The sequence below is a fragment of the Dermochelys coriacea genome, chromosome 4 (genome assembly GCF_009764565.3).
Source record: "Dermochelys coriacea isolate rDerCor1 chromosome 4, rDerCor1.pri.v4, whole genome shotgun sequence".
Taxonomy (NCBI): Eukaryota; Metazoa; Chordata; order Testudines; family Dermochelyidae; genus Dermochelys; species Dermochelys coriacea.
The window spans coordinates 73293391-73306371 of record NC_050071.1 but is presented as its reverse complement, the minus strand read 5'-3'; the positions used below and the strand labels follow the sequence as shown (position 1 = coordinate 73306371).

The 12981-nt window shown below is 39.4% G+C and overlaps 1 protein-coding gene across 5 annotated transcripts in view; it reads right to left on the bottom strand.

The window, feature by feature from the left end:
• GALNTL6 (polypeptide N-acetylgalactosaminyltransferase like 6) overlaps positions 1 to 12981 on the bottom strand; it is a 934158-nt gene that overhangs the window by 719682 nt on the left and 201495 nt on the right. The window lies entirely within an intron of this gene.

The window sequence follows — 12981 nt, the reverse complement described above, 5'->3', positions numbered from 1 at the left end:
GATTTTTAGTGTCTAGCAAAGTTATGAATTTAAGTTCCCAGGTTCATCTTTTGAAAGTGTTGAGCAGGTTTCCTTTGAGGATTAGAATTGATAGGTCAGACAGAGTGATCACTTTTTGAAAAAAAAGTGTTCAGTCACACGATAGGGTGTTTTTTTTAGTCTTTATCATTTTTCTGTGTGCCTTCATTCAAGAGTGTAGTCATTGTCTGGTTTCAACCACATAGTTGTTATTGGGGCATTTAGTGCACTGGATGAGGTACACCACATGTGATAGGTATGTGTAGGACTCATGGATCTTGAAAAGGTGTGTTGTGTGGGAATGGGTGTTGAACATTGTAGCAGTGGAGATATGGCTCCATGTTTTGCATCTGCTTTTCCAGTAGGATCCGATGCCACTTTGCATCAGTGTGTGTTGGTCTGTGGACCACTTGCTTCTGATGATGAGCTGGGAGAGACGGGGGTGGGGGGGCGGGAGGGAAGAGAGGGGTTGTTTGAAGGCTAGAAGAGGAGGTTCAGGAAAGATTTTTTTTTCAGGATTGGTTCCCCATTGAGTATGGGCTATAGTTGTTTGATGATACCCAGTATGGGTTCCAGCGTGGGGTGGTAGGTGACAGCTAGGGTGTGCGGTCGGAAGGTGTTTATTTCAGTACTGAAGCAGGTTCTCTCAGGGCATTTGGGTGGCCCATTCCATTATTTGTTCTACTTCGATTGTGGAGTGTTCTTGTTTGGCGAAGATGGTTTTAAGTGTATTAAGGTGTTTATTCCAGACTTTCTCCTTTGAGCATACTCTGTGATATCTAGTGCCTACCTAGCCATAGGTACTGAAACTACAGGTATGGGGGGTGTTGCAGCATCTCTGACTTGAAGTGGTTTCCATTATATACAGGGTTTACAGTTTGGTTCAATGGCTCTCAGCACCCCCACTATAAAAATTGTTCCAGCACCTCTGCACCTAGCAGAAGAGAATAGATGTCTTGCTGTGTTTGGGGTAGTTACTGGATCTTTGAAGGTAGGTGTGGTGATCCATGGGTTTCTTGTATAAAATTGTTTGTAGGGTTCCACTGTTGAAGGTGATCACGGTGTCCAGGAAGTTGATGCTAGTGTGGGAGTGTTTCAGAGACAGTTTAATGGACGGTTGGTGGTTGCTGAAATTGTGAGGAAGTTTAAGCAGTCTGTCCAGAGGATGAAAATATTCATGTACTTGGGTATATCATTAGTTTCATGGTGCATTTGTCCAGAAATTCTTCTTCAAGGTGTCTCACAAAAAGCTTGTTATATTAGGGATCCATTCTAGTACCCAGGACTGTTCTCATGGTTTGGACAAATTGTTTGTTGTTAAATGTAAAATTGTTATGAGTGAGGATGAAATGGGCCAGTTTGGCGATGTTTTTGGGGTGGATATCTGAGGATCGTCTATTGTCTTGTAAATATTTGAGGCAGGCAGCTATGCAGTCATTGTGAGGGGTGTTGGTGTATAAGTAGGTGATGTCCATGATGAGCTGTGAACTTCAGTGAATTAAAATGGAGCGGGGTGAATACTGCATAAAAAAAAAATCAGCAAAAATGCATTTGACTTTTTAAATGAATTCATTTTGGTCACGCCCACATACTTTTTTTATTTTAACATTCTATGAATAGCTATGGAACAGATGTTACTAGCATGAATGCTCGAATAAGCAAATTTTAAGTTTCCACAATCAAATCCTTGCAAAAAGTACATTTTAAATGCACTTCATGGAGCATTAGCACCAGAAATCTGATCAGAAGAATTGCATTCATGCAGACATTGAACAGAAACAATACTATCTGACTTATGGGACTGATTTCACCTAAACAACATATCTTGAATACCATAGTTTTAATTTTAAATAGCAAGCAATATAGTAAATTAAATGCACAGAAAAAAATCTACATAATATGTAGTGTTTAGCATGGTATCTCTTTACATATTTTGAGAGCCCTCGGGAACCACTCACTGTGTTCTCGGTGTTGGAAAGCCTCCAGAAATGAGTTAGAGAAGCAGTATGTAGATAGGCCTTGTATGTTTTCATATAATTAGTGTAAACAGTTATTTGGAACCCAGTTGCACTGATTCAGCTTCTTCATATTATTGTTTACAGAGCAAGAGAACACAATAATGAATATATTTCAGAAATTTAGTGTGTTCTCTCAGATATTTTGCAAACAGAAAGAGATGCAATATGTTGTATAAATTATTCATCACAAAATACTCACTCTGGAAAAGAAACCACTCACTTTTTACCTTACTGTCAAAAAGTTGCTAGTTTTTCCACGTACTGTAGAATCTAATTTGAAATACACAAAATATGCACCCTAAGAATTAATGAAGTACTGTATAGTATTCAAGGACAATACTGTTCCCTTCATAGTGGACTGTTTGTTTTTCCTTACAATTACATACTTATAAAAGCCTTACTGTTCTCATACCTATGCCTCATTTAACAGTGTGCTGGGTCCTCTTCTGAACTGTGTCTAAACCGGTATTTCTTATACTTGAGAATTAATTTTGACAGATACTTCCAAAGGCTGGAGTTCAACAGCTATTGACAAGCAGGGTAACCCCAAGTTGTATCTACCAAAGCAAGGATGCTATAGTACATATAATATCCGTATATACAAGAGACATCATGTATTCTCCTTAGATAAACAAGGCCATTCCTTCCTTGCGCTGTGAAAGTGAGATGGAGAAGGAAAATGGCATTGAAAGCCCCTTTGCCTCTAGTTCAGCAGCAGGAGAGTACAGGTTCCAATGCCATTTAAAGTCAATGAGGGAACTCCTGTTGACTTCAAAGGGCTTTGGATCAGGACCCTAGTGAATGCTAAGGGGATTGCTGCTACTTTGCCAGTTGGTATATCATTGCAATGACATGGTGTGGTTTGCTGTATGCCTCAATCTCCATCACACAATAGTGAAGGATGCACACTATTCCTTTATAGAGCAGAACTATATTGGAGCCCACTAAGTAACTTATCTCTGGCTGCCCTGATCATAATAAATGACCAACAATGCAGTTGCATTGGGCCCTATTCAAAAATCCCTACTATCAAAGGAGAATATGACCCTAAAAATGTCCTCAGACCATATATTAAATGTGTCATTGTTTTTTAATCAAACCTTGATTGGAAGCTAATCTTCTTTAACATGAACATGTTAGGAGACACTACTCTCATTAAGGAATTACTCCTTGAAGATGCAAGTCACAAGATACCTTTCCCATCTATAGCTATTTATTATGTAAACTATATTGTTCTTATGTTTTGGATCAGGTTCAATAGAGTTACTGTGGTGTGAGAGAATTAATGTGTATAACTCCAATTAGTAGCACCAACAGTTAGTCAAGGTACTCACCATACTGAAAATACAGCACTCCTATAGAACTATTTGTTTTTCACTCTTGTTCTGAAATCAAAGTTTGTTTGTTTGTTTGTTTTTTAAAGTAGTGTTATCTTATTTTCATCTTGATGTAAAATCTCCTTTTTGGGGTCTCAAACTCCATACTCTCAGTATGTGTGTTAGCTACAAATCAATATACCATTTTAGCAATGAGGATTTAATTAAGATAAACAGGCTGCTAAATATTTGTTTCTTTATCTAACTGATAGCCCTTTGAGGATTTGTAATGCCTTCCTGCATGTTTCTGCAAATATGCAGAAATACAAAAACAAAAAGATATGCAGTGAGGTGTTAGCGGATGTTATTTTGCATGAATCAGGATAATTGACTCCAAAGATGTCTTTGTGAACAAAGACACTAATTTTAGCAGCTGGTTTATTAAATCCTTATTGCTTGAACAGCATAAGATTTTGAGATGACATGCTAAAAGCACAAATTTACAGACCTACTGTAAATGCAAATGAAAAAACCCTCCATCTGTAGTCTGTACAAAATGACTCCTGCCCTTTCAGTATGATAAAATGATCTTCAATAAATACTTCTCATGTTCCTATATCGTTTAATAATTCACTTTGAAAAGCCAACAATAGCTGTAGGCACAGTCTATTTTGATTAATGACAAAAGCAATGGCCTTTGTGTAACAATGCTGTACTCATACAAGGAATTTTCAAGGTCATTATTTCTTTCTGAAAAGTTTAACTCAAGTTAAATATTCATAAAACATGACCTGGTTTTATGCAGGGTGCCATATTTGTTGTCTCAGACAGTATGCTACAAGAAATCTCCCAGGAAGCTTAAGATTAATAAAATTCACATGCACTTCAACAGCAGAATGCAATTGAAAGGCTTTGTTATTGTCCTCCATTAAGTGTTGGGGAATGAACCAAGACATGGAAGTTTTAAGGAAGCCTCTCTCCATGGTATCATTTTTCACTGCGCTAATGTTACCTTCAAAAGCCAGAAGCTACATTAAACTACCTTTGGTATATTCTGTTATGAGAGTGAAATGCTAATTAAAAATATCAGTCTGTAAAGAATTTTAAAGAATGCCTCATTTCCTTTAACAAAAGCCACTGACAACCTTTAGAACACAAGAATGCAAGAACTGCCAAACTGGGTCAGACCATGGCCTATCTTGCCCATTATCCAGTCTCCAAAAGTGGTCCACACAATGTACAAAATAGGGCAATTATGGAATGATTCACTCATCTTCCACTGCTGGCTTCTGATATTCAGAGGTTTAGGGTCACCCCAAGCATGAGATTGTGGCTAATAGACACTGTTGGACCTATCTGCCATGAATTTATCCAGTTCTTTTTGAACCCAGTTATACTTTTGACCATCACAACATCCCATGTCAATGTGTTCCACAGGTTAGTTGTTGTGTAAAAGTAATTCATATTGTTTGTATTAAACCTGCTTCCTATTAATTTCATCAGGTAATCCCTGATTTTTGTATTATGTGAAAGGGATAAACGCACTTCTCTATTCACTTTTCCCACACCATTTATGATTGTAGAGACCTCTATCACATCTCCCCTTAATTGTCTGTTTCCAGGATGAGCAGCCCTATTTTTTTTTTTTTTTTTAGTTTCTCTTCATATGAAACCACTCTGTAGCCTTGGTTAGCTTTGCTACTCTTCTCTGAACCTTTTCCATGTCCAAAATATCATTTTGAGATGGGGCAATACTGAACACAATATTCAAGATGTTGACACACCAGGAATTTATATAATGGCATTCTGATATTTTCTCTCTGATTTTGTATCCCTTTCCTAATAATTCTCAACAGACTGTTAGCCTTTTTTGATCACTGCTGCATATTGAGGAGAAGTTTTCAAAGAACTATCCACAGTGACTCCCAGATTTCTTTCTTGGTTGACAATAGCTAATTTAGACCCTATTATGGCATATGTCTACTCAGGATTATTTTTTCCAATGTGCATTACTTTGCACTTATCAATAATGAATTTAATCTGTTATTCTGTTGCCCAGTCACCAAGTTTTGTCAGATACCTCTGTAACTCATCGCCATCAGATTTGGACTTAACTATCTTGAGTAATTTTCTATCATCTGAAAACTTTGCCTGTTCACTGTTCATCCCCTTTTCTGGATCATTAATGAATATGTTGAACAGCACGGGTCCTAGATTCTTGTGGGATGGCGCTGTTAACCTATTTATTTCTAGCACTTTTTCCCTTTCTGTCAACCAAATACTGATCAATGAGAAGAACTTCCCTCTTATCCCATGACTACTTAGTTTCCTTAAGAAGCCTTTGACAAGGTCCCTCAGCAAAGGCTCTGAAAATCCAACTACACTATATCACCCTTCTCCATATGCTTGATGACTCCCTCAAAGAATTCTAATAGATCGTCGAGGCATGATTTCCCCAACATATCATGTTAATCTGTCTAAGACTGTTCTTTACTATGGTTTCAACCAATTTGCCTGGTGCGGAAGTTAGGCTGACCAGTCTCTAAATTGCCAGGATCTTCTCTGGAGCCCTTTTTGTAAATAAAATGGTGTAATATTAGCTACCCTCCAGTCATATGGTACTGAGGCTGATTCCAGTGAGTTTTCATACCACAGTTAGTATTTAGGCAATTTCATATTTGAGTGCCTTCAAAACTCTTAGGTGAATACCATCTGGTCCTGGTGACTTATTGCTGTTTAGTTTATCAATTTGTTCTAAAACCTCTTCTATTGACATCAATTTGAGACAGTACTTCAGATTTCAGACAGTACCCCACACCAAAATAAATAGCTCTCAGGTGGGTATCTCCCCTTATTCTCTGCAGTGAAGACCTATGCAAAAGAATTAATATAGCTTCTGTTCAATGGTTGTGACTTCCTTGAGTGCTCCTTTAACACCTTTGTTGTGGCCCCACTGCCTATTTAGCCATGGTGGCATTCTTTTGACCCTCCTCCTGTATTTCTGATTTGGTGTATACATTTAGTCTGAGCATCTACTATAGTGTTTTTAAGTAGTCTCCATCCTGCTTGCAGGAATTTTATTCTTGTGACTACTGTTTTTAATTTCCTTCCAACTAGTATCCTCATTTTTGTGAAGTTTCCCTTTTTAAATTGTGCTGGTGGATTTATTTTATTTTTGTATTTTCTCCCATAAAATGTGACATCCTTTAACTATACTATGGTCACTATTACCAAGCAGATCAATTATAGTTATCAATCCTGAAGCACTTAGAGGAGAGGAAAGTGATCAGGAACAGTCAGCATGGATTCACCAAGGGAAGGTCATGCCTGACTAATCTAATCGCCTTTTATGATGAGATTACTGGTTCTGTGGATGAAGGGAAAGCAGTGGATGTATTGTTTCTTGACTTTAGCAAAGCTTTTGACACGGTCTCCCACAGCATTCTTGTCAGCAAGTTAAGGAAGTATGGGCTGGATGAATGCACTATAAGGTGGGTAGAAAGCTGGCTAGATTGTCGGGCTCAACGGGTAGTGATCAATGGCTCCATGTCTAGTTGGCAGCCGGTGTCAAGTGGAGTGCCCCAGGGGTCGGTCCTGGGGCCCGTTTTGTTCAATATCTTCATAAATGATCTGGAGGATGGTGTGGATTGCACTCTCAGCAAATTTGCGGATGATACTAAACTGGGAGGAGTGGTAGATACGCTGGAGGGGAGGGATAGGATACAGAAGGACCTAGACAAATTGGAGGATTGGGCCAAAAGAAATCTAATGAGGTTCAATAAGGATAAATGCAGGGTCCTGCACTTAGGATGGAAGAATCCAATGCACCGCTACAGACTAGGGACCGAATGGCTCGGCAGCAGTTCTGCGGAAAAGGACCTAGGGGTGACAGTGGACGAGAAGCTGGATATGAGTCAGCAGTGTGCCCTTGTTGCCAAGAAGGCCAATGGCATTTTGGGTTGTATAAGTAGGGGCATAGCGAGCAGATCGAGGGACGTGATCGTTCCCCTCTATTCGACACTGGTGAGGCCTCATCTGGAGTACTGTGTCCAGTTTTGGGCCCCACACTACAGGAAGGATGTGGATAAATTGGAAAGAGTACAACGAAGGGCAACGAAAATGATTAGGGGTCTAGAGCACATGACTTATGAGGAGAGGCTGAGGGAGCTGGGATTGTTTAGTCTGCAGAAGAGAAGAATGAGGGGGGATTTGATAGCTGCTTTCAACTACCTGAAAGGGGGTTTCAAAGAGGATGGCTCTAGACTGTTCTCAATGGTAGCAGATGACAGAACGAGGAGTAATGGTCTCAAGTTGCAATGGGGGAGGTTTAGATTGGATATTAGGAAAAACTTTTTCACTAAGAGGGTGGTGAAACACTGGAATGCGTTACCTAGGGAGGTGGTAGAATCTCCTTCCTTAGAGGTTTTTAAGGTCAGGCTTGACAAAGCCCTAGCTGGGATGATTTAACTGGGACTTGGTCCTGCTTTGAGCAGGGGGTTGGACTAGATGACCTTCTGGGGTCCCTTCCAACCCTGATATTCTATGATTCTATGATTCTATGATTCTATCTCTTGAATCAGATCCTTCACTCCACTTAGAGCTAAGTCAAGAATTGCCTCGGTCGTTGTGGGTCCTAGAAGTAACTGCTCCAAGAAGCAGCCATGGATGGTGTCTAGAAATTTTCTCTCTGCATCATGCCCTGAGCTGACATTTACTCAAGCAATGAGGATAGTTTCAATCACCCACTATTATTGTGTCTTCTGGTTTTGTAGCCTCTCTAACCTCCCTTAGCATTTCACAATCACTGTAACCAGCCTGGTCAGGTGGTTGGTAATATGTTACTGCTGCTATACTTGTATTGTTCAAGCATGGAATTTCTACCCATAGAGATTTTATGGTACAATTTGATTCATTTAATTTATTTTACTATATTTGATTCTATGCTCTCCTTCATATATAGTGCCACCTATCCCACTAGGTCGACCTACTCTGCCATTCCTATATATTTTGTATCCTGATATTACAGTGTCCCTTTATGTATCCTCATTCCACCAAGTTTCTGTGATGCCTATTATATCAATATCCTCATTTAATGCCAAGCAGTCTAATTAACACATCTTAGTATTTAGACTTCTAGCATTTGTCTATAAGGACTTGCATATTTGGTCAATATTTAATTGCTTGCCTTTGTGTGTTATGTTTAAGTAGGACCCTTATGTGGGACTGTTCCTCACTAGTTCCAACCTGTACTTTACCTACTTCTTGCTATCATCTATGTTAGGATATTGAGTTCCCCCAGAAATAAAATTCTGAGGTTGTCTTTGCGCAAACTGTGCTTCTCCACACCTCTTGGCTTTTCCCTAGCCCTTAAAGGATTTTTTTAAAAAAAAAAACCAACAACCCTATAACCTTCTGATTTTAAATGCCAGCAGTATGGTTCCATTTTGGTAAAGGTGGAACCCATCCCTCCTGTATAGGCTATTCCTTCCCCAAAAGGTTCCCCATTTCCTCATAAACCTAAATCCCTCCATTGTACCCCATCATGTCATCTATGCATTTAAACTATGCCTATCTTACTGGCCCTGTGCATGGATCTGGAAGCATTTCAGAGAACATTACCATGGAGGTCCTGAACTTTAATTTCTTACCTAGCAGCCTAAATTTAGTCTCCATGACCTTTCTCCTACTTTCCCTATAGCAAATGCTTTGTTCTCTGTCTTTATATAGTAATAATCTATGGAATATCACTCAGAAATCACTACCACTTATATACTGCAACATATGTGGTCCAACATGAAAGAAGTTCAGCAACACTGCACTTTCCACCATAAAACATATTTCTGTTGATTTCTGCTCCTCTATAATTTTGTACTAATTATTATACACAGAAGCCATTTAATATGGTTATCAGCAGACTTTTGCAATCTTAAATACAATGCCACTTTATTTTGTATAATGCCTTTCATAAAAAGCACATGTCAAATTAAGAAATACAAGACAACAGAAAACAGTACAGTTAAAGACCACTGTAATCAGGTTTAACCCTCATCACCTGCAAGGCTAGCAAATGCCCCAAATTAGTCCTGCTTTGCATCAGGGGAGGTGAGTAGCTAATTGGCTTACCTCTGCCTCCTCTGGCTGGGAGCCATAATAAGTAGACTGAACGAGCTCAGTTGAGGGAGGGAAGGAAGGTGGGTGAGCGAGCGAGCGAGCGAGCAGAGGAGACGTGACGAGACGAGACGAGACACTGGCTGAGAAAAACCTAAGGTGATGATACATAGAGAAAAGGGGGAAATGTAGGCTGCTGCAAGGGAAGTCCTGAGATTGTAAGTATAGAAGAAATCATTTCAGCAGCCCAAGAGGTTTGGTTTGGACTTGTTTATGATAGCCTAACTTAAGTAACCTGACCAGAGGTCTGAGCTCCAGAAGGCTTGGGGCCAGAGGTAGGGGGCTGTCAGGGGGTGCTGGAGCTGAAGATAGCAGCAACAGCCTGCACTGATGCAAGGGGATGCATATCGAGGGTGAATGAGCTCTGCCACAGTAGTGTATAGCAAATACATTAAAGCCTGCTGTCATAAGTACAACATATGGAGGAAGATATGACTATGTAAAGGAGGAGGTTTAAACATAGATAAGGAACAGCTTAGGTACAAACAACAAAAGCTGTTCTAGATGAGAGGAGCTGCAGAAGAAAAGGTTCTCATCTCCACAGTGGAGCAATCAGATAGGCAGCAGATATTCAATATGCAGTGAGAGTGGATCAAAAGATGCTCTGTGAGATTAAGACTGGTACATGGAGTGCTAACAACGAAAAATGTTTTGAACAGCCTCTGGAAATAAACTGGAAGCTAGTGTAGTTTTGCCAACTCTTGGTTTTATTGGAATTCTCATGCTGTTTGCTGTTTTTTCTTAAAGCTCAACTCTATCCCTGATATGAAGAAATGCTTGAGAACATGACTTGTGTACCCTAAAGGCTCGAAAACCAAAAGGCAAATAAAAATAACCATGCTTTTTTAAAAAAAAGCATGGATTTTTAAACTGATCTCATGGTTTTAGGGCTTGAGTCAGGAGTTTTGACTGCTTGGGGTTGGCATTGCTGCCAGGGTGTTGGGGATGATGTGGTCATGCTTTTTGATATGTCTGTGCTGCTACTTATCTGATGAGCTAGCTGAGTCCTTTTATGGCCCCTTGAGAACCAGCTCCCTCTTCAGCTCTTGGAAACCCTGGCTGGTAACCTTTTTTGTGTGCTGCTTAATTCACACAGTCCACTGGGTACCTCCAACAAGTGTCTTTATTACTGTTTATGCTCCAGGTATATACACAACATAGCAGCAGTAATGGGGAAGCCCTCTCTCTTGTTCCCTAGCCAAGCCTTTTATACTACCTGCTTTCTTCTCAGAGCTATAAGCTGGTGAGCTAGTTACCATCATTCTCCGTACTGGTGCAAAGAATCCCTTCTATGCTTCCAAATCCAGACTAAGTCCCTCCTACACTAAATTACATCCAGTGCCCTGTGTGTTCTACGTGACCAGGGTGCTGGCTTCCAATTTACAGCTGCTAACAGTACCCTGCCACACCTGTTTCCACAATATCTCAGCACCTTATAATCTTTAACGTATTTATCTTCATAATTTACAGATGGTCAACTAAGGAAGAGACTTAGTGGTTTGCCCAAGGACACATAGGAAGTCTGTGATGCAGCAGAGAATTAAACCTGTATCTCCAGAATCCCAAGGTAGTGCCCTACCTTCCTTCTTAAAATGGACCTTAGAGGGGCTATACAGGAGGGAATTACAATTGTTAAGTCTAGAAGATGGATTAATCTTACAGGAAAAATTGAATCAAAGCAAAAGTGGTCATAGGCAATGTCACCGAGACAATGAAAATTGGATTATACACTTCAAAAATATGAGAGAAGGAATGTTCACAGTCAAAAATATGTTCCAGGTTATAGATAGTGGAAAAATAATGGGAAGTAAATTGAGGAGGAAGACCAAGGACATAGATTTATATGAGGTTACCAGTCTTGCCTAACAAAAGCACTTGTGGTTTCATGGACACTTATGGTAGTTATAGTTAAACAATTCTACTCTGAAAAATTACAAAAAAGCAGTAAATTCTTATTTCCCAGACCTGTTCTCTTCAGGTATATTAAGTCATGTCTGCTTATACTACAATAAAAATAAACTGTTACTGCATTTTACTCCTGTTACTATTGCAGGTCCTGCTGAGAGTCTGTTACAGTTCATTTATCAGCAGAACTGTTAAATTCCAGTTGCAGATTTTTTTTAAACTTGTTGGTGCCTTTGCCAGAAAGAACCTAGCTTGATTTTGAGTTTCTAAATGGAGTTTGCAGGGCTTGAGGTTTACAAGCAAGAGGTAGCTTTTAAACAGCAGATTCATTGTGGAGATATTCAGAAATAAATATGGAAACTAAATTTTTTCAGAAAGTTACACTTTAACCAAGTCTGAAGTTTACTTGAACAAGTTAGACAGAAACATTGTGCAGAGTTATGATGAAATTTCAATCATCTCAAAATTCTAACAGGATTGAGATAAAAAGCCAACTAAAATGTGATTATGGGCCACTGTGATAAAATGAGATTTTTAAAAAAAATGCAACTACTTCCAAGATTTCAGGATACAAATTAGATGCAGAAAAAAATGAATGGGCTGGATCCTTGGTGTAAAATGATATAAATCAACTGAACTCATGGGAAGTATGCTGATGATCTGGTCCAATATATTGTCCAGTATATCTCCTGCCAATTGAACCAGTTCATCTGCAAAATCCTCTTTTTTTTTTTAAGTCAGCACTATATTTGTTATGTAGTTTAACAGCTGAATCATGTAGTTCTGATGCAGAAAGTAATATGAAGATTATTCATAAATCCAAAGTAGCTGCATACCCCTTTGTATCTTTCATACCTGCGATGCAACTCTGCAACAAATTTCAACATTGAAAACCTCCACGCAAAATTTCTCTCAGCCTGACAATTTACAGTCCGGCTCCCCAGACTCATCGTGTTTTTATGCTTCAGTTCATGGTGCTTTTCCGGTTTATACTGTTGAGAAACTTGAGGTGTCATTTGTTTAGCGATCGTTTCAAAGCTGTCAAACTGAACTCATAGACCAGCCACAAAATCCTTTAAAGAGCCCACCAACTTCACAGCATTAGGCAAGTCAAGGTCAACAGCCTGAAGTGCAGTGCTTGTTGCTTGAAATCTCTGCAGAACTGTGTTCCAGAGGTTGCAAAGAAAAGCAATTTCCAGCTTGTCCATTTTCATGACTAGTGATTGAGCATCGTTGTGCATATTTGGGTTCTGATTTGGATCATCTGCTAGTTTTCAGAGAGATTCCTGAATACTTTCACAATTCAGCCATAGTACTTTTGTAGTCCGGGCATGTGTGGACCTCCTTGTATCTGAAAGAACTTTCAGCATCTCAATTCGGCTTATTGTCATTTCCTCTAATCCTGCAGTAACAATTTGCCAGTGAATGGTTGATCTTGAGCAGAAATTAAAAAGTGATCGAACAAAGGGGGGAAAAAAAAAGTTTGCCTCCAAGCAGCAGTTTACGCTCATAACCCCAACTAAATTGAGTGTGAGCTGCGCAAGCTACCCACTCTG